At 34.0% G+C, this 25,217-nt stretch overlaps 1 long non-coding RNA gene and 1 pseudogene across 1 annotated transcript in view; one reads left to right on the top strand and one right to left on the bottom strand.

Annotated features, from left to right (window-relative positions):
* LOC120598173 (uncharacterized) overlaps positions 1–25,217 on the top strand; it is a 135,629-nt gene that overhangs the window by 85,726 nt on the left and 24,686 nt on the right. The window contains exon 5 of the long non-coding RNA XR_005651529.1: positions 18,738–18,973. This is a non-coding gene — a long non-coding RNA (uncharacterized LOC120598173). The remainder of the gene's footprint in view (positions 1–18,737; positions 18,974–25,217) is intronic.
* Positions 5,917–6,041, bottom strand: LOC120598221 (uncharacterized; annotated as a pseudogene).

The following is a 25,217-nucleotide window of genomic DNA, read 5'->3' as shown; positions in this document are numbered from 1 at the left end:
AACAGGATAAACTTAAGAAAAATCTTCCAAACACATAGTAATCAAACTTTGGAAAACCAAATGTAAAAAAAAAATTGTTAAAAATGGCCATTGATAAGTGCCAACAATCAATACAAATGACTGAAAGTTTCTCATCAGAAACCAGGAGTTAGTGGAACAACATTTTTTTAAGTGCTGTATAAGAAAAGAACTGTCAACCACAAATTCTAGAGCCAATGAATATATCCTTCAGAAATGAAGGAAAATAAACACATTCTCAGGCGAAAGAAAACAGAGAATTTACTGTCATAACACCTTTAGCATAAAAGAAATGCTAAAAGCTCTTCAGGAAGAAGTGAAATGATAACGGTAAAATTTAGAAATTTGCAAATTAAGGAAGAACAACTGAAATGATAAATATCTGGGTGTATTAATTTCTTAAGACTGATGTAACAAATTACTACAAACCTGGTGGCTAAAACAACAGAAATATATTCCTTCACAGAAATCCACACACTCTCTAAGGATTCTAGAGGAGAAGGCTTCCTTGCCTCTCCCAGCTTCTGGTGGCTGTAGGCATTCCTTGGCTTCCTTGACTGTATCTCTTCAGTATCTGCATCTGTGGTCACATTATCTCCTCCACATTTGTGTCTTTGAATTTAGGGCTCATTCTGGCAATCCAGAATGATCTCATCTCAAGATCCTTAACTTTACATCTGCAAAGACTCTTTTCCAAATAAAGTCACATTAAGCTCTTACGTGCTAAAAAAAAAAATACACACATACATATATGTGTGTGTGTGTGTGTGTGTATGTATGTATGTATATATATATATATATATATATTTATACACACACACACACATATATATATAGCTTCTAAAATTAAAAATTATAACATTGTGAGATGGGGTTTTCTATGCATTTCTTTCTTGCATTACATGTAATATATATCACAATTATAGCATGGGGTGGATAAAAGGACATGTGAGCTGTAAGATTTTTTTATTTTGTCTGAAGTGGTAAAATAGAAACTGTAAGTTTATATTTTAAGTTAAGGAACTGAAAAATTAGGCATGTGTATTGTAATCCCAAGAGTAACCACTAAAAAAAATACATGGGGAGGTATAGCAAAAAAAAAACAATAATTAAAATGGTTTACTAAAAAATACTAAAGTAATCCAAAAGAATAGAAAAAAGGAGAAACACAAATGAAAGACAGAAAGACTACAGACAACTAATAATAACAGGGAAGGCCTAAATGCAATCACATTAATAACTGCATTAAATGTAAAAATTTTTTAATTAAGAAAAACAGGGATTTTCAGATTTGTTATAAAAACAAGACCTAATTATATGCTACCTACAAGAAACCCACTTGAAATATAATAATATAGATAAGTTAAAAGCAAAAGCCTGAAAAATGATATATCATGTAAACACTAATGAATTTTAAAAAGCTGGAATAGCTATATTTTTAGCAGACAAATAGACATCAGAACATGGAATATTATCAGGAAAATAGACTACCCAATGACAGAAGGCTCAATTTACCAAAAACACATCATAATTTTAATATGTGTGCATTTAACATCGGAGCTTAAAAAGTTCTATTTGACATGATGCAAAAACTGATAGAACTGAAAAGAGACATAGACAAGTCCATAAGTATAGACTTTACCATACCTCTCTCAGTAATTATATTAAAAAGTAAGTAGAAAATGACTAAGGGTACAGATGACTTGAACAATGCTATCAAACAATTTAATCTAATTATCATTTCTAGATCACTCTATTCAACAACAGAGTATACTAGTTTTCAAGTGCATATGGAATAGTCACCAAGATTGTCCATGTTCTGAGTCACATAAAAATATTAAATCAAAACAAGTGAAATAATACAAATTATATTCTCTGATCTTAAAGGAAATAAAATAGAAATCAACAACAGAAAGCCACCTGGAAAGTCCCTAAATACTTGCAAATTAAATAACATAGTTTTATTGGATATATTGGTCAAAGAGGACATCACAAGGAAAATCAGAAAATACGTTGATGAAAGTGAAATAGAACATATTAAAATTTGTGGGATGTTGTTAAAGCAGTTTTTAGGGGAAATTTATATCACTCAGTGCTTTTATTGGAAAACAAAATGGTCTCAAGCCAGTAAGTAAGCTTTCAGATTAATAAACTAGAAAATCAGTGCAAAGTACACCGAAAGCAAGTAGAAGGAAGGAAATAATAAAGATAAGAGCAGAAATTAGTGAAAACTGAAAAATAGAGCTAAAACAATAAATATCAAATAATATTTCCCTTAAAAGATTAACAAATTGCTATATCTCTAGGAAGACTGATGAAGAACAAAAGGAGAAGGCATACAATACCAATATTAGTAATGAGAGAAGAGATATTACTGCAGTCTCACGGATATTAGAATTATAAAGGATTGCTACGATCAACTCTATGCATATATATTTGACAGCTTAGATGAACTGATTTCTTGAAAGAAACATACAAGAATAGAGAGCTAAAGAGTTTTATATCTACTTAAGAAACTGAATTCATAGTTTAAAATATTAAAAACAAAACAAGACAAAACAAAACGACAACAACAAAACTCTACGCCCAGATGATTTCATTGGTGAATTATACCAAATATTTTTTGGAAGAAATAACACCAATTTTTCACAATCTCTTCCACAAAATAGAAGGACCATTTCCCAATTCATTTTATGAAGCCAGCATTTCCCTAATACTAAAACCAGACAAAGACAGTACAAGAAAACTATAGACCACTCCCTCTCATAAGCACAAATGCAAAAATTCTCAACAATAAGTAGCAAATTAAATTTAGCATAATATGAAAAGAATGATACATCATGACGAAATGGGGTTTGTCTTGGGAATGCAAGACTGGTTCACCATTCAAAAATCAATCAGTGCGATTCACCATTGATATTACATTCACCATCGATAGTATATCTGTCATGCTGTACTATCGATAGATATATATCCTATCAATAGATACATAGAAGTCATTTAATGACGTTCAATGTCCATATATGTTAAGATCTTCTCATAAACTTGAAGGAGGATGGAACTTTTGTAATAGAATAATGAGCATCTGCAATAAAGGATAAAACCAGAAAACAAACAAACGAACAAGAAAAACAACCTAGAACTAACATATAAACATCATGTCTGGTGTTAATGTAAAATGGAACAACTCTTTTGGAAAAATCTGGAAGTTTCTTATCAAGTTAAACACCTAACACATCTGCCTCCTAAGTACTTACTCTAGAGAAATAAAAACTTATGTTTACACAAAGGCCTGAACATGAATATTTATAAAGCATTATTAATAATTGCCCCAAACGAGAAACAAACTAAATATTCTTCAATGAGTAAATGGATAAACAAACCACAGAGTACTTCTCAGGTATAAGAAGTAATGAACTATTGGTACACACAACAGTGTGGTTGTATCTCAAATGTTTTATACTAAGCTAAAGAAGTCATTCTTAAAAGGTTAAATTTTTGCAACATCCTGGAAAGGGCAAAACTATAGGGACAGAGGCGCAGTGGTTACCAGGCTTAAGTATAAAGGGAGAGTGACTACCTTCTGGGCAGTAAAAGGGAATTTGGGGGAAGTTTTAAAATTGATCTGTTTCCTGTTCGTGTGGAGCTTACAAGAATCTGTGCAGGTGTTGAAACTTGGAAGTATGCACAAAAAAGTGAAATTTACTCTGTAAATAAAAAAGACTAACTTAGAGTTATAGTATATAAATATATTCATACATTTATTTATATATTTACATATATAAAATTTGTTTACATATATAAATTTATATAATTACAAATATAAAATTTATATATTTATATAAAAAACCATATAAATAAAATATTTTGAAAAACTCATATTTATTGTATATACATATTACAATTTCTTCAGTCAATTTTATTAATTATTGTGCTAAACAAAATTAACCAACACTATTTTTTCAAACACAAGAAAACTAGAAGATAAGAAATCAAGATCAGTGTAACTAATTTTTTCTGAGCATATATTTTATTTTACTTAAATAAATTAAGATGACAAACTAAATGTACTTGATATCATCTAAAGACATTAGCACATCTCCTTAATCTGTGTTCATTCTCTGTATAAAAATAAATAACAAGGAAAATTTAAAACTATATTTAATGACCAAAGTGTTAAATTTTTCTAACCGAGAAATGTCAAGGTATCTAAAGATTATTAAATAACGCAATTTAACATTGGTCTAAAATATTAAAATGACTAAAGGTCTGGAAAAACAATTTAAATCAGAACACCCTATGATTTGTAGCATTAGAAAACAAGATCAAACTCTTACAAATCTGTCAATTCAATTTTATTTATTAAAAATATTTTTATATTTTTTCCAATTTAAATAATTTCTGGAAAAAAAATTATACCTTCCAAGATCCATAAAACTAATGAAGGAAATTTCAAAAACAGAAATCATTACAAATTAAACTAATCTTATATTAATTAAAATTTTGCGCAAACATTTTCTTACATAGTGATAAAACCAAGTAGAAGACGTGGAGTTGTCTTTAAGCTAAAATTAAATCACTCTAATTTGTCCAAAGGCTCATCTATGTACCAGGCATATTTTAAGACTCTTGAATTAATCCCAAAACCTCTTGAGTGTCTAGCTTTTCTTTTAATGTGGCATTCAAGGTGATTAGCCAAATTCACAGTTAGACGTTTTCTTCTGAGTTACTGTTTAAGCCGGGAAAACATACAAAAGAAGCAGTTAACATTTTCTCTTTTCTTTTTGAAATTCTTGACTATGTGGAGTAGATACTTCCAGACTATATAAATTAGTCCAAAACAATTTTTCATGATCAATGAATCTCCTAACTTCCCGTAGGAGTAGGGAAAAGGAGAGGGAAAGAAAGGAAAAAGGAGAAAAGAAGCTGGCTTTAGACAAATATTAAAATTATCATTGTAAAAGTCTAATAATCTCCCCCTTTGCAAGGAGGGAGTAGGCTCAGATGCCAAAAAAACCCATCATCACACAAGGGGTGTGCACGTGTGCAAGCACACACATGGAGTCAGGAGAGGAAGGAGAGTGATAGAGGAAGAGATACAGAGAGCCAGACACACAGAGAGAGACTAAACCAGTTTAAACGGTAATTCAGGCCCTTAACATTCTAACTAAAAAAATTAGTTACAATGTACAGTTTAAAATGCTGATACTTTTTTAATCCCTGAAGTACAAAAACAAAAAAAGAGGATTTCTCCTTCGTTATCAAAGTGATCTCTCTTTTAGATCGACAAGACAGGGAATTTCTTCATGAGGATTTTCTCCCCGTTTTCTTTGAACGAAGCTCTCAAATGAACAACCTTATTCCTGTTACATTTTCCTCCAAGTGACCAGTGTGTATCTGTATCAGTGGTAGAATTGTACCAGTTGGAGAGAAATGCTCATGAAATTAAACAAAAAGCAAGAAAATATTGGACCAGGAAGGCAAACCAGATGGACAAGATCCTATCAGAATTGCAGTGATTACTAAGAACAATGCTTGTGCAAACCTCCGATCTCTACAAACTGCCCTAAGATTATTTGTCACCAGTTAGGGTCCAGTGAACCCTCCATCTCTAGGCAGACAAAGCAAAATGAAACGGTTCTCAATGATACAAAGAGACAAGACTGAGGAAGATTCTAATAAGGTGTCAAAAAGGTGACACAAGTCAAAGTGTGTCCAAGGAATTTGATCTGACAACTTTGGGACTTGTTGGTTCTTAGAGCTGACTTGAGGACACACTTATCAGGCCTATGTCTCTCCTCTTCCTAGACCCCGGGTCATATTAGACTCAAGCAGAAAGTAACAAGACAGGGAGGCAAGCAGAAGCAGGTTTCAACCACATGTGAAAATTTTCAGGGGAAGAGCTAATCAGTCATTGCATCTGGAGGACATCTCAGATCTTCTGATAAATGATCAAATGGTATTTTTTAAACTGATAGGAACAGATACTACCCTTGATCTTAGCCAAAAGGCTGAGAAGGCCAAGAAGCGATCAAATGGTATTTTATAGAACGTCAGACTAAAGGTTTCACCTGATCATGGAAATTATGGAATACGCGGTCCTCAATTTATCTGGGGTTGGGGTTGCTGAGGATTCCTTACTCATAAACTCACATTGAAATTATAATTCCTAGTTATTTATTTCAGTTTATTAGCTTATGAATAAATTGAGGTTTCCTTTCACTAAAAAGATTCTGGGGCATAAGAATATCATATGAAATACTTTAAAAGTGGTGATAAACTTGTGGTGATATAAATATGAAATAGTTATGTTGCAACCCTCAAGGGGTTTTTAGTCAAGGCAAAAAGACAATCATTTAAAATAACAAGAGGGCCTGCTTTTGTTGTTCCTGTCTTGAGGAGAATGTGTGTCCCAACGTTTAAAATTATGTTTACTACTAGTTTATGATAAATACCTTGTAAAAATCACATAATGGAAATGGTTGCGTTTAATCAAGTGTCTTCTGCATTTCTTGATATGATAATGTGATTTTCCACTTTAATAAATGTCTTAATATTGAACTGAGCTTTTATACGTGATGTAAAACACACTTGCTTTTATAGTTTATTACACTTCTGGAATAATTTTATGATGCTATTTCTAGGATTTTGGCATCTGTATTCATAGATGTGATTTCAAATTTTACTAGGCTAGTTTAACTACAGCTAGGAATTGTTTTAAAGAGCAAATAGGAATTCCTTGTTCCAGAAATGTTTGATGGAGCCTTTCTTAAAAGTCATCTAGTCCTGTTACATTTTGGGGTGAAAATCTTTTCATTTTTTTTCTTACCAATTTGATTCATTTAATGCCTCCCCAAGTATGTACTGAATGCCTATATCCAGTAAACTCTTCGAGGTGCTCTGGGTATGGGCAGTTACTGTGGTGAACACTGCAGCCACGACTCCTACCTTCTGCCTGTCTAAAGATCTTTTCAATTTTCCTACCTACTCTTGAATCAGTTTTGTAATTTTTGTTTTTCTAGTGTATGATATGTTTAATCTGCATTTTCAAATTTATCATCATAGAGTTTACAATGTGGTCTCTCAAAAATTTTTAAATGCTATATACTTCCCATATATTTCTAATAGTTTTTATTAGAAATAATAAACAGAAGGGTTTTATTTTTTCTCTTTTTATTTCTTGGTCAGGAGGTGGTACTTAAGATAATGCATCTAAAAAGTTGCATTATTAAAATAATAGCTGATACTTACATGGTACTTTCAATTTGGTCTATTTACCTGATATTACTTTGTGTAACCCTCACGAACTCTATAAGCTGGATCCAACTTAAAGTCTGCTCTTTTAAAGACCCCACACCAATTTCTATATCTGGCATATTGAAATCTGCTTTTCTGTGTTTTTTTTTCATTAATTCTTTTTCTTAAAGGAATATTTCCATTCTTTTTTATTTTTTATTATTCTTTTTTTTTTTTTAGCTTAAGTATTTCACTGTGTCTGTAAGGAATAATTACTAGAGAGAGAAAAAATGAGAACAGCAACAATAAAGAAAAAGACAGGTAATTTTCACAAAGAAATACTTCTTGCTATCTATTTCGTTTAGGAGCAAATGTTTATTTGTTAAATGACGAGAGTGAACATTCCAAAAACTCTTACAAGAAGAAGGCAGGAAAAAGCAGATGTACTGGAACTGTAAACATTACAAAGTCTGCTTGGGTGGACAGGAAACAATATAATATTCTTAAATATTTCTCCTAGCGAGGAGGTCCTAGAATTTAATTTGTATAGGTACAGAAGGCAGAACTAAACTGAGGAAAATTTACCAGGAAGCAGATATTGAAAAAAAAAGAGGAAGAATTGTAGCTTTTTTCTATGAACTGGAAGGACTGCCTCACAATGTAATGAATTTTATTCTCAGATGAGTGATCATGTAAAATTTCGAGAGTAAAATGGGGTGCTAATAATTATAGTTGCATAATTCTTGAAAAAATACTGATTGATAAATTGGTTTTATTTTATTGGTGAACTTATAAAAATTCTATTAAGACTATACTAAAAATAAAATTCTTAACAAATAAATAAGACATATCTATGCATATTAAAGCAAAATATAAAAAGTACATGTATGGATTATCTGTATATTAAAATTACATAAACAGAGTTGTGTTTTTTTTTTTTTTGGTCCTGTTTGAATACCTTTCTTTTTTCACATTTTTTGATACTTATTTGAATACTTTAATCAGTAACTTACAGGTTAGGACATCTTTGCCTTTATGTTCCCTGCATATTTTACATCTATCAGCCTTATAATTCTCCTATTTCCTACAGATGCCACAGACTGCCTTCAGGTGTCCTACTGGCTAGGGTGAGGACTGTGACAAGAATCACTGCCATCAGCTGCACCCTACTGGCTGGACCACCATGAAGCCAACAGGGCAGCAAGCACCAAGATGGCATTCAGTGCATTCCATTTTATTACTATCTTGCATGATGTCTTTGGGAGACTGGAGTTAGTTTCTTGGTTCTTAGAAAGGTTTGGATGTCTTTTAGATTTAACCATGTGCTAAAGTGCGAACTCTATTCACGACCCAAAGTCTCAATTACTCCTAGCTGAGTCCAAGCTGAAGCTGGAAAAGTGGAAAGCCCACCAGACCCATCTTAGCATTTGTAATGCAACTATTACTAATAATGCTAGATTAAAAATGAAAACCCAGAGCAAAAGCTAAACTGAACAGGCCAAGACTATGACAGAGTGTAGAAGGGGACCCTACCTGGCAAACCATCCGTGAAGATCTCAGACATGCAGAATCATTTTCTCTTTATTTAAGCATCAATTCTACCCAGACAGAAAGAATTCAAAGCAAATATTCATAGGCATTTTAAGTGTCTAAAATATGGTGATTCTAGTGCTGTTTTTTGGTGCATTACTCATTAGAAGTGTCCCTCCAGTCACGTAAGAGACTGGAGACATTGGAGACCTCCAGAAAGGGAGGAAATTATCTGACTGGTGGTGCTCAGTAACCTGCATTTGTATCTGGGCTCACTACTTGCTGGCCTTAAGCAAGTTCCTGTGTTCCGCTCACTCAGTATCTCATTTTCTCCTTTGTAAATTGGAGAAGGTTGCTAAGAGGGTTGAATGACCTAACAGTGTAAAATAGTATTTGTAATTTATTGTTTGTTAAATAAAATTGGCTCCAGAGCCATGTGGGAGGGAAAAGGAAATACGTCTTTTCCCAACTGTGTTCTGTTCTTCAAACTGTTGAACATTTCTCTTCACTCTCTACAAGGAAAGAATTGCCTTTTGTGGTAAACTAAGAATCCTATTTGATATGGTGACAAGACACAATGACATGATTGTTGCTACTCTTAAATGCTCTTTAATGCAAGAACCATCTTGCTTGTGATTCGAAACGTAATTAAGGGCTTTTAGGTCCTTGCACTCTGGTTAGGAGATATCTTTAAGATTTTGAAACTCAGAGCTATCCATGATACTTTCTGCAAAGAGCATCAGCCTCAGACATTAAGTAGCAGCTTCAAGAAGGAAAATTAGAATGAATTGAAAATCTCTTCAGACTCCCATCATAGTTACAAGGGAGAACAAAATGTTAGCACCATAAACAGGACTGTGACTCATCATCAGATGGTCCCTGAAATTATGGTCATGAAAACCAAAATACTGTATGTAAGAAATCCTATAGCAGCTTTGATATACTGTAAGATTATGCCATGATTCTGGTTTTAGATTTAACTGCCTATCATTCTGTGTTTATGCTAACCCCACACCACTGTAGGACATTCAGTATTTTTTTCATTCTAGAATAAAATGTTCTTTAACTGAAAAACCATTCAGATGAATCACAGCCTAAGAAGTGCACGTGGGCAGCACAAATAAAATAAAAGTATTACCTTTGCTAAAGCATCAGAATTTTTTTAAGCAGGATGCACTTATATTCAATGGTAATAATTATGTTTTTAAAAACAGCAGTTGAAAAAAAACTTGTATTACTGACTTGCTGACTCACCCGAATTTTGATGTCTCTAGATAATGCCAGGTTGATGGTTTTTGAAAGTAGCAGCCAAGATGTAGGCACAAATGAGGGTAATCTGGTCATGGCATTCACACTTCTCTGACACCACCCCTGTTCATTATCACCTAGTTAGGACAGTCTCAGTTCTGATTCTTATTCTTCTGACACTATGATGAAGAGATTTGAGACTATGTGTCAATAAATAGTTATGATCTCCATCAAAATCAAAGCCAAGCTCAAAGCATTTACCCATGGAGTGGACTTTGCTCAATTAAGACTTACTGAAAAGCTCTCTGCAGAGCTATGCAATAAACCAGTTAGTTGCTAAGGGATAAAGATCTGATCAGCCACACAGGAACATAGAAGCACTTCCACACACAGTTCACACACATTTCCATCTGTTCAGATTTTTAGACCCTTCAAAACAGAAGACTGAGAGTAAGAACATGGTAAATGAAGCTCTTCCTCTTTAATTTCAGAGCTTCCTAATATGCCCCATAATTTTACGTAGTAGAGAACAATTCGTTAGGCTGAGAACAAAATTCTTAAAAGGCGAGGTTTTGTTTGTGTAAGGAGAAGCTCTTGCATTTCAGATACTTGCAACAAAAGAATTTGAGTATTAACTTTATTGGTAAGACGTCAGATTTTTCGTGGCATAAATCCTTTATTGTTTCATCAATGAAAGACCAAGTAAGTTATATTTGAAGCTCAGACATAGAGTTGTGTTGATTTGATCAATGCAGAAGTTGGCACACCATGGCTTGCAGCCCCAATCCAGCCTTCACCTATTTCTGTAAATATTTGTTGGAACATAGCCACGCTCATTTGTTTACATATTGTCTACAGCTGCTTTCACTGAGACAACACAGGCAGAGTATAAAATAGTTGCTATCTGGTCCTTTACAGAAAAGTTTCTGATCTATGAAATAATACATACTTTCATAAAACTTTCTTAAAGACAGCCTAGGTTTTCTTTTGGTTGCTTATATAATAGATCCTGGGAGAGAGAGGAAAGTAATATAGGTACAACTGGGCTAAGATTCATTCAGTGGTATTATACTCTGTTTTCTTAGTTTACCCAGCCAAGCAAAGTTGATTCTTACTTCTTTTGTGTCTCTCTAGACTCTAGAAATAGGTCTATTTTTGTAGTCATTTGTTTAAATGTCTTTCCTTGTTGATATTGAATAACTTGAGAATAAAATTCATGCTCGATAATTTTTTATTCTCAAAATCAGATACAACACTTGGCATAACACTAAAAATTGTAAGGAATTGAATAAATTGGGCAGAATTTCTCAGGATCCCCGAACAGAAGCATTTTATGATAGGTGCAAAGAAAAGAGGCAGAGAATGCATTCTGTCTCATAGCAGTATGAATTATTTTTTAAAAAATTGAACACGAACTCTAACCCTATGGTTATATGGAAGATAAACAGAAACCGAAAGCCTCTGACGTGACTTGATCATATAGGTCAAAATAAGTAACCCAGAAGTATGTTTAACAAAGATGAAGATTTGTTTTGCTTCTGATTTTAATTTGTCTTTTAAAATAGTTAAACACTATGAATTCCTATTCATTGAAATGATTGAGGAAATGGGATTCTATAGTTAATTTAACAGTCTCTTTAATTATTATACATTAATAGGTTTTCAATTTTTAAGGAGAAAATAATGAGATAAAAAAATCATAAAACCATCTGGACAAATTTTAAATTTGCTTTAATGATTCAGAAGGCACTTTTAGATTTTGAAGTAACACAGTTATCGTAATGAACATAAATAGTGGGCGGTCAAATACTTATTGATTTATATTCTATACTTCAAAATGGACAGTCTAAGAAATTGGGCTGAAAATATGCTGACCCTGTGGTATATTTTGGAAATGGCTTCAAAAATTCCTGATATCATCTTATTCACTTGTCATTTGTATTTTTCTCATAGAGGTAAATTGCAGTTTAAAAAAAAAACTTCAGTTATTTGAGTTTCTTAGCTATTTGCATTGTAGATAAAGGGAAGTTTTATAGTTCTTAAATATCTTGAGAGTTAGCAGGCTTCTAAAGTACTTTTCCTTTCAATTTTGATACCAGTAATAAATATTAGTTTTTATCCATCTTAACCATCAGAAGCAAATATTCTACTATCAGTCTTCTTCCAAAATTGTTTTTCTGTTTCAATGTTCAAAGGGATGATTGTAATGTACTTAGACAGAGAGATGAGTTTAAATCCTCACTGAGCCACTTATTATATGTGTGATCATGGACAAGTTATTTAATCTTTCTGTGTTTCAGTTTTCTCATCTGTGTAATAAAGATCCTTTAATAAAAGGGTTATTAAGATAAGGATTAATAAATTAACGAATACAAAGCCTGTAGCTAACAAGTTTCTGGCACATAGAGATCTGAAAATGCTAACTATTTTTCTCTTTAGAGTTCAGATTATTTTTAAAAATTTAATTTTTAATTTTTAAATTAACATACAGTAAGATACAGTGTTTTGGTATAGAGTTCTATGAGTTTTAACATATGTATAGATTCATGTAACCATCATTACAGTTGAAATGCAGAACAGTTTCATCATATCAAAGAATCTCTCATGCTGTCCATTTGTGGTCACACTACCCCCAGTCCAAACTCATGGCAACCACCAATCTATTTTCCATCATTGTATTTTTCCTGTACTAGAATGTTATATAAATGGGATCATAGGATGTAACCTTTTGAGACTGTATTCTTCATCCAGCATAATACATTTGGGATTCATCCAAGATTTTGTGTGCGTCAATAGTTTGTTCCTTTTATTGCCGAGTAGTATTCCATTGTATGGATGTATCATAGTTTGTTTATCCATTCACCTTTTGAAGGACATTTGGGTTGGTGCCAGTTTTCGGCAGTTTTTTCTTTTAGGCTTTAAAAAAAACAGTTTTATTGAGGTATAATTGACATGCAGCAAACCACATATATTTAAAGAATACAGTGTGATACACTTTGACATGTTTATACCCGTGAAATCATCACCACAATCAAGATAGAGAACATACTTATTACCCACAAGTTTCCTCATTTCCTTTTGTAATATAAATTCCCATTCCAAACCTCCTCAAGCAATCACTGATCTGCTTTATAGAATTTCCAGTTTCCAGAATTTTATGTAAATTTACAAATATACTCCTCCACCCAGTCTTCTTTCAGAATGATTATTTTGAGGTTCATCCATGTCGCTGTGTGTACCAATAGTTTATTTTTCTTCGTGGTATTCCATTGTATGGATGTATGCAATGTGTTTATTCATTCACCTGATGATGGGTATTTGGGGTTCCCCTTCCTCAGTTTTGAGCTTTACAAACAAAGCTGCTATGAATATTCATGTCTAACTATTTGTGGGGACATATGCTTTGTTTTCCCTTGGGTGAACATCTGAGTGGAGTGACTGGGTCATGTGGCAGGTGTATGTGTGAAGAAACACACTTGACTTTATTTTGTATTTATGTCTGAGATTGAGCTTCTTTTGTTTGATGAAAATCTATGTGTCATTTTCCAAGAACAGGGTGCTCATATGCTTTGTCCATTTATTGAATAATCTATCCTTCTCCAACTACATGTGATGCTATTTTTTAAATAATTTATTTAAATTAGTTTCAAGTATACAGTACATTGGTTAGATATCTCTAGTTTTCGGTAATTTTCAATAGAGCTACTGTGTGAACATATATTATATAACATGTTTTCAGTTCTCTAGGGTAAATATCTAGGAGTGGGACTTTTAGGTCATATGACAAAATGTGTTTAACTTTACAAGAAACTACCAAGCTGTTTTCCAGAGTGACTGTACCATTTTGCATTCCAGGAACGTATGAGAGTTCCACTTTCTTTGCATCCTCACAAACACTTGGTATTATCAATTTTATTTTAAATTTTAGCCTTTCTGATAGGTGTGAAGTGGTATCTCATTGTGGTTTTAATAATAATATTGAGCATGATTTTATATGCATTTGAAAACCATGAATTTTTTTGGTGTAGTGTCTATAAAAATATTTTGTTCTTTTGGGTTGTTTTCTTATGGGTGAGCTTTTAAGAGTTTTAAAAATTCTTTGTATATTCTGGATGCAAATCTTTTGTTAGATGTGACTTGCAAATATTTTCTCTCAATCTGTGACTGGTCTTTTCATTTTCTTAACAGTGTTTTATAAAATGAAAATTTTAAAGTTTGATAAAGTCCAATTTATCATTTTTTTTCCTTTTATGAATTGTACCTTTCGTGTTATGTCTAAGAACTCTTTGACTAATTTCATATCATGTTTTCTTCAAAAGTTTTATAGTTTTATGTTTTACATTTAGATCTGGGATTCATTTTGAATTAATTTTTGTACAACGTGAGAGAGTTTTTTTTGTATGTATAAAAAATCAATTAACTGTATTTGTGTGAGTCTGTCTGTGGACTCTATTTTATGCCATTGATCTTTGTGTATATTTCTTCAACAATAGCACATTGCCTTGATTATTATAGTTTACTGTAATTCTTAAATTACCTCCAACTTTATTCTGCTGCCTCAAAATTGTTTTGTCTATTCTCTTGTTTTTTTTTTGTTCTTTTGTCTTTCCATATAAATTTTAGAATTAGCTTGTATATATTTACAAAATCCTTTTGGGTTTTGATTGGAATTACATTAAATCTATAGATTAATTTGAAGATAATTGACAACTTAATTAAGTTAAATCTTTAATCCATGGACACAGTATGTCTCTCCATTTATTTTGGCCTGCATTGACTTCTTTCAACAGTATTGTATAATTTTCAATATTCAGGTCTTGCAAATATTTTGTTAGATTTGTACATAAACATTTCATTATTTTGGAGCTATTATGTTTTTAAAAATTATTTTCAGTTTTCAGTTGTTCATATTCAGCATATAGAAATAAAATTAAATTTTGTGTATTGGTTATATATCCTGAGACCTTGCAAATTCATTAATTAGTTCTTGGATTTTTTTGTTTTTGTATATTTTTGTAGATTCCTTTATCTATCTATCTATCTATCTATCTATCTATCTATCTGATGGTAACAAAATCCAATAAGTTTCAGCTGTACACTTTAACAGTAAGGCATACATATGTTTACACTGTGTGCTTACCTTCCATAGTTAGATTTCTTTCTCTCACCGCATATTTAAGATTGCTGCTTTTAAGATTCTCTCTTTCGAGAATCTTGTTTTCTTATCCATTCAGCTTCCCTATCTGTTGGTTGGAGCACTTAATTCTTTTTCATTTGAGGTACTTGTTGATAGGAATATAGTCATTACCATTCTTTATTCCTGTTTTTGATACATGTTTTTTCTTTTTAAAGAAGTCCCTCCAACATTTCCTGTAATATTGGCTTAGTGTTGATGAATTCCTTTAAATTATTTTTGTCTGGGAAGCTCTTTATCTGTCCTTCCATTTTAAATGATAGCTTTGCTGGATAAGGTATTCTTTGTTGTAGATCCTGAGTTTTCATCGCTTTGAATATTTTGTGCCAAACCCTTCTGTCCTGCATAGTTTCTTTTGAGAAATCAGCTGCCAGTCTTATGGATACTCCCTTGTAGGTAATTATCTGCTTTTCTCTTGCTGCTTTTAAGATTCTCTCTTTGTATTTAACCTTTGACATTTTACTTGTGATGTGTCTTGATGTGGGCCTCTTTGGTGGATTGACACTTTTATTATTATGTAACATCCCTGTTTATCACTTTAGCTTTCTTTGATTAATGTTTGTATGGTATACCTATTTCCACCATTTTAGCTTTAACCTACCTAGTTTTTCTTTTTAAATCCTGACAACTTATGTCTTCTAATTTGTGTATTTAGACTATTTACTTTTAATGTAATTTTTGATGTATTTAGATTTAAGTCTACCATTTTATTATTTATTTTTTGCTTTTCTCTCCATTTTTGTTTTCCTGTTTGCCCTCTACTGCCTTCCTTTGAATTATGTGAACATTTTTAGTAATTCAATTTAATTTATTATGTTTGACTCTCTTTTTTAGTAGTTTATGTGGTGCTCAAGAATTATAATATACATATTTGACTTTCCAAAGATTATTTAAATTATTACCTTATATATTATACAATATATAATATATTACAATATACAATATGTTACCTTAAAATGTATTACCAGTATTTCAATATATTATCTTTTCTACTTAGAATGTGGAATGCTCACCACCCTATAGGTCCTTTTATTCTCCCACGTTTATGTTGTAGTTCATGTATTCCATCAACGTACACTGAAAATTATCAGAAAATGGAATAATTTCTATTTCCATCTATCAAATGTATTTTAAAGAACAGTTGTATTTACCCAAGTATCTACTATTTCTGTGGCTTTCTCTTCGATACTGATAGCATGTTTTCTTTTGGTATCATTTCCCTTTGGTCTGGAAAACTTTCTTTACTAATTGTTTTATAGCAAGTATTCTGGCAACAAATTTCCTTCATTTGAGAAAGCATTTATTTTATCTTTATTCCTGAAGGAAATTTTTGCCCTTGAAAATATTGAGCCAATTCTTTCTGGCCTCCATGATCTCAGATGAAAAAGAACATTTAAATTGTTGTGCCCCTGTAGGTGATATATTATTCTCTCTACTTTTGAACATTTTTCCTTTGTCTTTAATTTTCAGAGGTTTTATTATAATATGTCTTGGAATAAACTTCTTTGTGGTTATCCTGTTGGGGATTTACTAAACTTTATTTTTTTCATTTATAAATTTATGACTTTCATCATAAGCAGGATATTTCAGGCATTATTTCTTCAGATATTTTTTCTGCACCATCCTTCTTTCCTTTCCTTTTGGAAAGGATTACACAAATATTATCTGATTACACAAATATTATCTTTTTGGTACTGTCCAATAGGTCCTCGTTCCTGTCATCTCCATTTTTCTATGGAGCCTATCCAGCAAGACATTTTTTAGAAGTGTAAAGTTTTAAAAACAGCATGTTAGTGAAAAGTTTCATGGACAATCCTTTGTATCCTACCAAGACTTATATTTGCCCCAGATCTTATATTTTCAACAAGGTATTATTATTAATAGTGCATTGATGTAAGCTGCCAGTCAGACCAATGGACAAAGGAGAAATTATAAGTCAGTTTTATGTAAATTATATGTGAATGTCCACCAGCTTTTAAATATTCTTTCCATCGAATGATTCATTTTAATTACCTTCTCCTTGAATAGCATTCAGTGTTATGTTAGTGACTTGCATCTAACAGACAAAATGCATTGAAAGTGATGCTTTGTCACTACCAAGGTCATGCTGAAAAAGGCAAGACAGCTTCCTTACTGCTTTCTTTCTTGAAAAACTCACCCTTAGAAAGCAGCCACCGTGTCATGAGGGAACATGTAGAGAGTACACGTAGTGTGCTGATCTCCACAGCCAAGGCTCCAGAAAATCTCCAGACATCTGAATGAGCAAGACTTCAGATGATTCCAGTTCCTAGCCTTCAAGCTGCCGCAGCCAAAGCTGAATGGAGCATAGATGGACTGTCCTAGCCAAGCTCTGCCTGAATTGTTGATTTTTAAGCAACATATACATTGTTATAAGCCTCTGTATTTTGGGTCTTTTTAAAATCTAGCAATTAATAAATGAAATAGATTTTGGTATTTTGTGACTAGAGATGTTGCTGGGGGTGCTGCTATAACAAAAAACCTAAAACATGTAGGAGTTGCTTTGAAATTTCAAATAGAATGCTAATGAAAGACTAACACCTTGGAGAGACTATAAATAAAAAAAGAATAGCTTTTCTTCAAGCCTTCTAAGGCATTAACAAAATCCATCCACCAATGCTTTTCGTTCTTTTAATTACATCTGCTCCAATACTATTCAAGTACTAGAGATACTGCATATGTTAACATATGTTAACTTTTACCTGTACCTCATTCCAATATGTCATAGATGAGTCTTAGTCATTGTGATGCCACAGCATCCAGGAGTTAACCTCCCTCTCACACTCATGGTATGCAGTGGCTGCTTTCTGACTGTTGAGTAATTCGATTTCAAAATCTTATCCTGAGGGGCTGTTTTCTAAAGCCACTCCCACTCCAACTCTTAAATTGCATTCTCATGAAAGCAGAATTTGACTCTGTGCAGGTAGTTTATTTGGGAGATAATCCCAGGAAACAGAAGTGAGAGAGTAGAGAGAAGGAGACAGGAAAGGGAGAAAAGCCAATAAATGGTATAATATTGTACAGGTTGTTGCTAAGAACAATTGGGACTTAATCCCACTTGTGAACACTAAAGAACCTTGTAGAATATTTAGAATTGTCTTGCTAAAGAACTTGAGGCTAGTCTATTTACATAAAATCTCCTGTACATTTTCTGAGTGTTGTACTCTTGGTTATTAATACTTTTGCATCTACCGAGTGACTTCCAAGACTTCAGAAAAAGCCCTGAGGCAGAAAAGCCGAGAGATGACAATACATATGGGATTGTTTACCTCGGCTGAACTGAAATGGATGGACTGATTGGGATATGGCTTTGGACATCGCAAGCGTCTACTACACCTACATTTATAATTGAAGGATATGTATGCTGTGTTTCAGATAGAGGTTAGAGTAGAATTAGTTTTGCATCCAAACTAATAGCCTTTTTGGCAGCCCATGAGCCCTATGTTAAAAACTCCTGGTCTACAAGCTCGGTAACTCTGTATTCTCTTTCTAGGCACACAGGAAGCCTCACTTTGCAGTCTTCCTTACAATTAGCTGTTCATGTGCCTGTCCTGACTTTGAGACAATGGCTAGGGAACAGAAGTAAAGTATACTACTTCCAGCTGTGTTTTCTAAAATTACCCCATTCTTTGCTCATCAGCCAAGAGAGATTTCAGTAGGAAGATGATGGAGTCACATGATGGAAGGAACTTGAATCCTTGACTCATCACTTGGAAGACTGCAGCCCAGGTTAGTCACCTTAACTCTCATTAGACAGTGACTTGAGTGAGAAATAAGCTCTGTGTGTGTGTGTGTGTGTGTGTGTATTGTGTGTGTGTCTCCATGGATATTTATTATATGTTGTTTATTTTAGCAGTTGGTATTTATTACTTTGGTTAATATAGTCAGAGTGGTACCTTACATAAGACCTTTCTTGATTCTCACTACGCTTTGGTTACTGAAGAAAGTATTAGTTATTACCTTTTTATCTTATAGGCAGGAATGTGATAATAATTGACAGAATCATGTTTGTGGTTTGCTTTTAGTTTTTTATGGACTGGGAAAGAAATCAGCTCAAAGCAGTAGTATCATTATTTTTAGATAACTCATTGCTTTCTTCATAGTTGGGGAAAATTTCCCATTGCTATCTTACACGTGCTGAACACAACTTGAAAGAGAAATTCTCCTTCGTAATCCCAAGATAATAAACATAAGAGAAAGAACCAGCATGAAATACTGTCTGCTTTCTCCTTTATCATGAGGGGCCAAGAAATATATCCTGGATATAATAAATATGAATCAACGAAAGACAAGCAGATAATCACTTTGATTTTAGATAAATAAAAAAGAAGCTTGCCTGGAATTTTATAATATGTCTTATCATTTTTAGACAAACATAAGGATAATATCTATTCGGTGTCAGAAATGAACTGTGACAAAGAAGTAAGAATACTCCCTCTTGTGGTTCTTGAGAAAAGTAATCCCAGCTAGGAGAGCATATTGAGAAAGTAGAGATTCTGGGTTTAAAGGTAACTTCAATGGATAATTAGAACTTATCCTTTTCTCTCTGGCCTGGTTCTATGAAGCTGAGTAAGCATTTGAGGCTGTTTTGATGTGGATCATCTTGAGAGTAATTGTGAGCTGGTACTGCTAACCTCAGGAAGTTGCTGAGAACACAGCATGAGGAAAGGGCTCTTCAACCTGCACCCAAAGAAGGCTGCTTTCCACTAGGAATTTTTTCCATGAAAGGTTAAAGAAATAATAATTGTTGCTAAATTTATTTTTTCTTTAACTTGCAACTGGTTCCTAAATGTGGCCTTATGCTTGCTCTTGGGCAAGCTTTGATTTAAGAGGAGTAATTTGGTGTTAGGACACTGTCTCCTTTAAAACACATTTCTCATTGTTTTGTGAGGTGGGTGTAAATGTATTTCTCAGATATTTGTTTTTTCCCCCTATTTGGAATCTTATTTAGCAGCTTTGTTTTCCTCAGGAGATTCTTGGCTGCAAAATGCTTGAAATAGGAAATTTACTCATTTCTTAAGATGTAAAATAGGGATGGCATCGTAACTGGAAGACAGCATATATCCTATGTCTGTAGTGGTTTGATGTGAAATTATTATTCGTTTCTCATAATTGATTCCTCCTGCTTTTTGCTTCTAATGTTTCACCATTAGAAACATGATATCCTCCAGTTCTGAGGAGGGTTGACATCTGTGCAGGAAACTAATATCTATTTATCTCTCTATCTCTTTTTCTCCCTCTGGTTTTCTAGTTAGATTGTGCATATTGTTCTGGTTTGCTCAGAAAGGCTCTGGTTTACACTGCTGTCCCTGTGTCCAGTTTGGTTTAGGATGTGTTCCTTTTCCATTTTTTCCCAATGAAATTTTAACAAATTCAATTTTATTACTCTTAAAATGCAACTTTAAGAAGACTACAGGCAATTTTAAATTTAAAAAGATTGAAATATTACATTGAAAAAATACATTCTTTAGAAAAATACTTGTGATGCTATATTAGAAGCAAAGAAACTGATTGTAGTGCATGAATTGTAAGGGAAAAAGAAACTGCCTTGGACTGAATGAGACATATCACTTTTACTTAAGTTCCACTGGAGAGACAGGTCACATGGCCACTGAGGTACATGGCTGTTGGGAAATGTAGTTTAGCCGTTGGCCCAGAAATGAGAAATGGGTTGAGGAACTATCTATTTAGTCTCTGTCACATTATTTTAGAACAAAGATTTCTTATGGCCACCCAGTCAAAAAGAGGCAGAATTAAGCATCAAACTTGAGTCTACTTGACTTCAAATCCCGACATTTACCATTGTAGGGGCTCAGAACAAGTCACCCGAAGGTGTGCTTCTGTAGCATGTGGATTATTTTGAGCTAAAGGCAACTGGGACCCTGCAGGCTCAAGAGAAACTTCTGCACCATTTTCCCCCATCCCCTATCTCTATGGCAGAGCATTGCTCATCACCGAACATCTGTTCTTCTTATTGTTCTGCAATGAACCTCCTCCCTTCTGAAGCTCCAGGGCACCTTACCTCTTCCTTAGCTCAGAAGGCCATATATATAGCTTAGTTTTAATTCCTGTCCCCGAACTTCTCATGTATGTGGGGTCTCTGACTCTCATGCGTGTGGGATTTCCATACATATGTATGTTAATTAAATTTGATTATTTTCTCTTGTTAATCTATCTCATATAGATTTAATTATTAGACCAGCATAAAGAACCTTCAAGGGTAGGGGAAAGTTTCTTTCTCCACCATACCATCACAACCCAAACCTTTTTGTAGTTTCCAGAAATCACACTTTATAGCACTATTTATATCTTTGTCTATGATTAACAGAAGCCAAGATTTAAGTGATTAAGGTTATTTCTCATTTTACTTGAATTATAATACCTGCACACATTTTGGAAGCCATGACTAAGTATAAATATTGAAAGGATTTTTATACACTTGCCTGCCAATAATTTAGATTTGATATGAATTTTCTTGTTGTGGAAGTCTATTTATTACCTTAATTATACACAGATAGAAAAATAGCCTTCTCTTTTCCTTATGTATTCATCTATTTTATTTTTTTCTGTCTTGAGATCATGGAGTTAGAAACAGAAGCTCATAGGAGATTTTATTATTTTTTCTGGGTTGAGCATATACACATAACCTGATTTTTGCTCAGAGTTTTTCATTAGTTTTAGAGGTGAGTATAATATAAACCTGGAAAGTGTCTCTCTTTATATGCATCATTCTTTCCTACATAAATAATCTTGAGACTCATAAACAGAAAACAAAATTCCGAAATTAAATTCCCCATTGTCTTTGTTGACTCATTATATCAACTGTTGACTGGTTGGTTTAATAGAACAACTCCTTAAAAACACATAACAAATTGACTAATCCACTTCGCTATTTTCCCATTATTTTCCAGAAGCTAAAGCAGATAACAGATTTTCTTTTTCTTTCTTTCTTTCTTTTTTCTTTTCTCCTTCCTTCCTTCCTTCCTTCCTTCCTTCCTTCCTTCCTTCCTTCCTTCCTTCCTTCCTTCCTTCCTTCCTTCCTTCCTTTCTTTTTTTGTCAGACAATGAACAGAATTATATGAATCTCAGAATTTGAAGATAAAACTATAGTAAGACACATATTACATAGCTTGGGTAGTAGTGGTCTGTCCTGCTTTTTGGAGTTATTTTCTGCCAAGGATGATCTTACTTGACACCTGTTAACAAGCAAAGTTGAAAAAAAATCAAAAATTGCTTGATGGCCTTTAACTCCCTCCCACCCTTACATTTATGTCTGCCTCTTTTATAACTCAGCCAGAATTCACAGTTGGGCAGTCTGTGCATTTATAGAGAAAATTGGATAGGAAAAAGTGGCAAGAGAGGACACAATCATTCCTTCCGACAATATTATTTTTGCTTTGAGTCTGCTATTCTCTATTTTATTCTTAGAAAACAAGGCCTAATTTTTTACTTGATTCTGGACTTTCTTGTAACACTGACTATTTCTCTACTTATGCTTTTTGGAAATGTGTTTGGTTAATTGTTTCTTTGCCCTTATCCTTTCTAAGCACAAAAACTCTGAGGAAGCATCTAAACTAGGGAATCATAAATCCCCGTTTGTCTCAAACTACAAGTCATACATTTAGCTGTTCAACAGGAAACATACTCTGTCTGTTCCACAGAGAGCAATAGTTCAGTGTGCTCAGTGTTCTGACTGACACAAAGCTCACAGATTCCATATCGATGGTATGTGAATGTAGCCGGAGAACAGGCTGTAGACTCAACTAGAATTCGGACATGTCTGGACATGCCTGGTGCACTGGTAAGGCCATCTCTCCAAAAGACTTCTTTTTCTGATGGACTAAGGAGAGTTTTGAGAAAGTATTTGTCCTGAGAGAGAAGAGTTTGACCCTGTAACAAAGCCTTAGCTCTCTGGATGGATGAGTGATTCCGAATAGCATCACAATTTTCACTTTCATTTGACTTGTAGCCAAAACCACATTGGATTCAGGTTTAAATCCTGCAGAGAGCAATGGGTCTGTACTTAAATCCCCAAAGACCTGATTTTCTAAGAAATTTCAAGTGCAGGTGCACAAACAATGCTTTACTGGAGCTCTTTAAACCAGTGTTATGCAGAGACGAGAGAAGCCCTTCCCACATGGTAACTGTGTAGACAGGATTCTAAAGATGCTTCTCCACCCACCCCTGCTCCCCACCCCCAAGATTTCTATCCATGATTACTTATTTAAACACTAATCTAGGTACTTCTTTGAAGGGATTTTGCAGATGCGATTGAAGTCCCAAGTCAGTTGACCTTAAAGTAGGGAAATTATCCAGGTGGGCCTGATCCTATGACATGAGCCCTTTTAAGGCAGAATTTTTTATAGGCAGAAGCAGGAGAGGAAGTCAGAGATTCAAAGCACAAGGGGGGTTTGCTGCACTTGCTGGACTGAAGATGGAGGCCTGTGCTAAGGGATACAGATGGCCTTAAGGAGCTTAGGAGCAGCCACCTGTTGACAGCTAGTAAAGAAACATGGACCTGGACCTCAGTCCATATTTGGCCAACAACTTGAAGGAGTTTGGAAGCAGATTCCTTCCTGGGGCCTCCAGATAAAAACCCATTCCATGGGACACCTTGAGTTTAGCTTTATAGGACCCTACGCAGAAAACCCAGTTGAGCCATGTCAGACTTCAGACTTATGGAAGTGTGAGATAAATCATTTATGTTGTTTTAAAAAGTCACTACATTTATGGTAATTTGTTATGCAACAATGGAAAACTAATGCAGAAGCAGAATATGATGAGGCTTGTATTTTATGGGACTCAGGCCTCAGCCATGGTGGGAAGCCCCAGCATCCCACACACCTGCTGGTATACAGCAGATGCCCATGGTTAATGGTGGAACATGGTAAAAGATTTGGTGAGTGCTTGTGAAACATTGCTTAGGAACTCCCAGAAATTTTCCTGGGTAGGGGAAACAACCACTAAAATTTGGATTGTTACAATTAAAATGAGTCATTAGAACCTATAGGCTAATGAAATCCAGAGAAATTCTATACATCTCCATGAAGTCCAGGTTAGTTCAATCTCCTAGCATACATTTCATTCACCAAAAGGGACATAGTTGTTTTTTGTTCTTGTTTTCTGATTTACTTCTTCCCACTCCAAAATTCCCGTTCCTTTTTCTTGGGCTCTGATCTTTTTTGGTAGATGTCAAGTATCAGGGCCGAGCTGATCGAGAAGGGAAGGTTCGATAGTGAGATGCTCAGTTGGAAGAATGAACAAGAGGCCGACATGAGAATGAAATGGCAGGCACCAGCTTTACTGTTTGGAGTACAGTTCTATTGGGGGGAAGTGCAGTCTATTGCAGGGGGCGCAGTATTGCACGCACTTCTCCTGCTCCCCTTCTTGTGCTCCCCTTCCGCTCTCTAGAGGACCACATGGCTCGACACAGATCAGAGAACAATAGTGACATTCAGCCACACATGTGTGACACAATAAGCTGAAGTACATTTATATATGTTGGGCTCGGGCGCCCTACTACACTAATGTAACATTCTAAATCCGGGGTCCTATTTCTAGCCACAAGCCTGGATCACAGCCAGACCTGGGAACTGCCAGGCCTGGGACCCACACCAAGAGATGAATTTAGTAAGTATATCCTTGGATAATGAAAACAGTAGAAATAAATATATCTTTTTCTTCATTATTAATTTTTTTTTGCTACTAAGATAAAATAGCACCTTACTCTTGAGAGATAGGTCACCTTTTTTCAGTATACTTAAATGCCTTTATCACAAACTTCCTTTAAACAGTGAGCACACATTTTGTATTGGGTTCTTGACAAAGGAAACTTGATCAAAATAAGGAGAGTATGGACTTTTCATTTCGAAGCCAAGATAAAGATTAGTACAGAGATGGCTGTAGTATAATTGTACTGTAATTTTATAAGAATATTATTGGGAGACAATTCCCTATAGATCTTTTGCAATTC

Source organism: Pteropus medius, unplaced genomic scaffold (assembly GCF_902729225.1).
Source record: "Pteropus medius unplaced genomic scaffold, Ma_sr-lr_union100, whole genome shotgun sequence".
Classification (NCBI taxonomy): Eukaryota; Metazoa; Chordata; class Mammalia; order Chiroptera; family Pteropodidae; genus Pteropus; species Pteropus medius.
The sequence above is the reverse complement of the archived record's forward strand: the minus strand, read 5'-3'. Positions and strand labels throughout refer to the sequence as shown.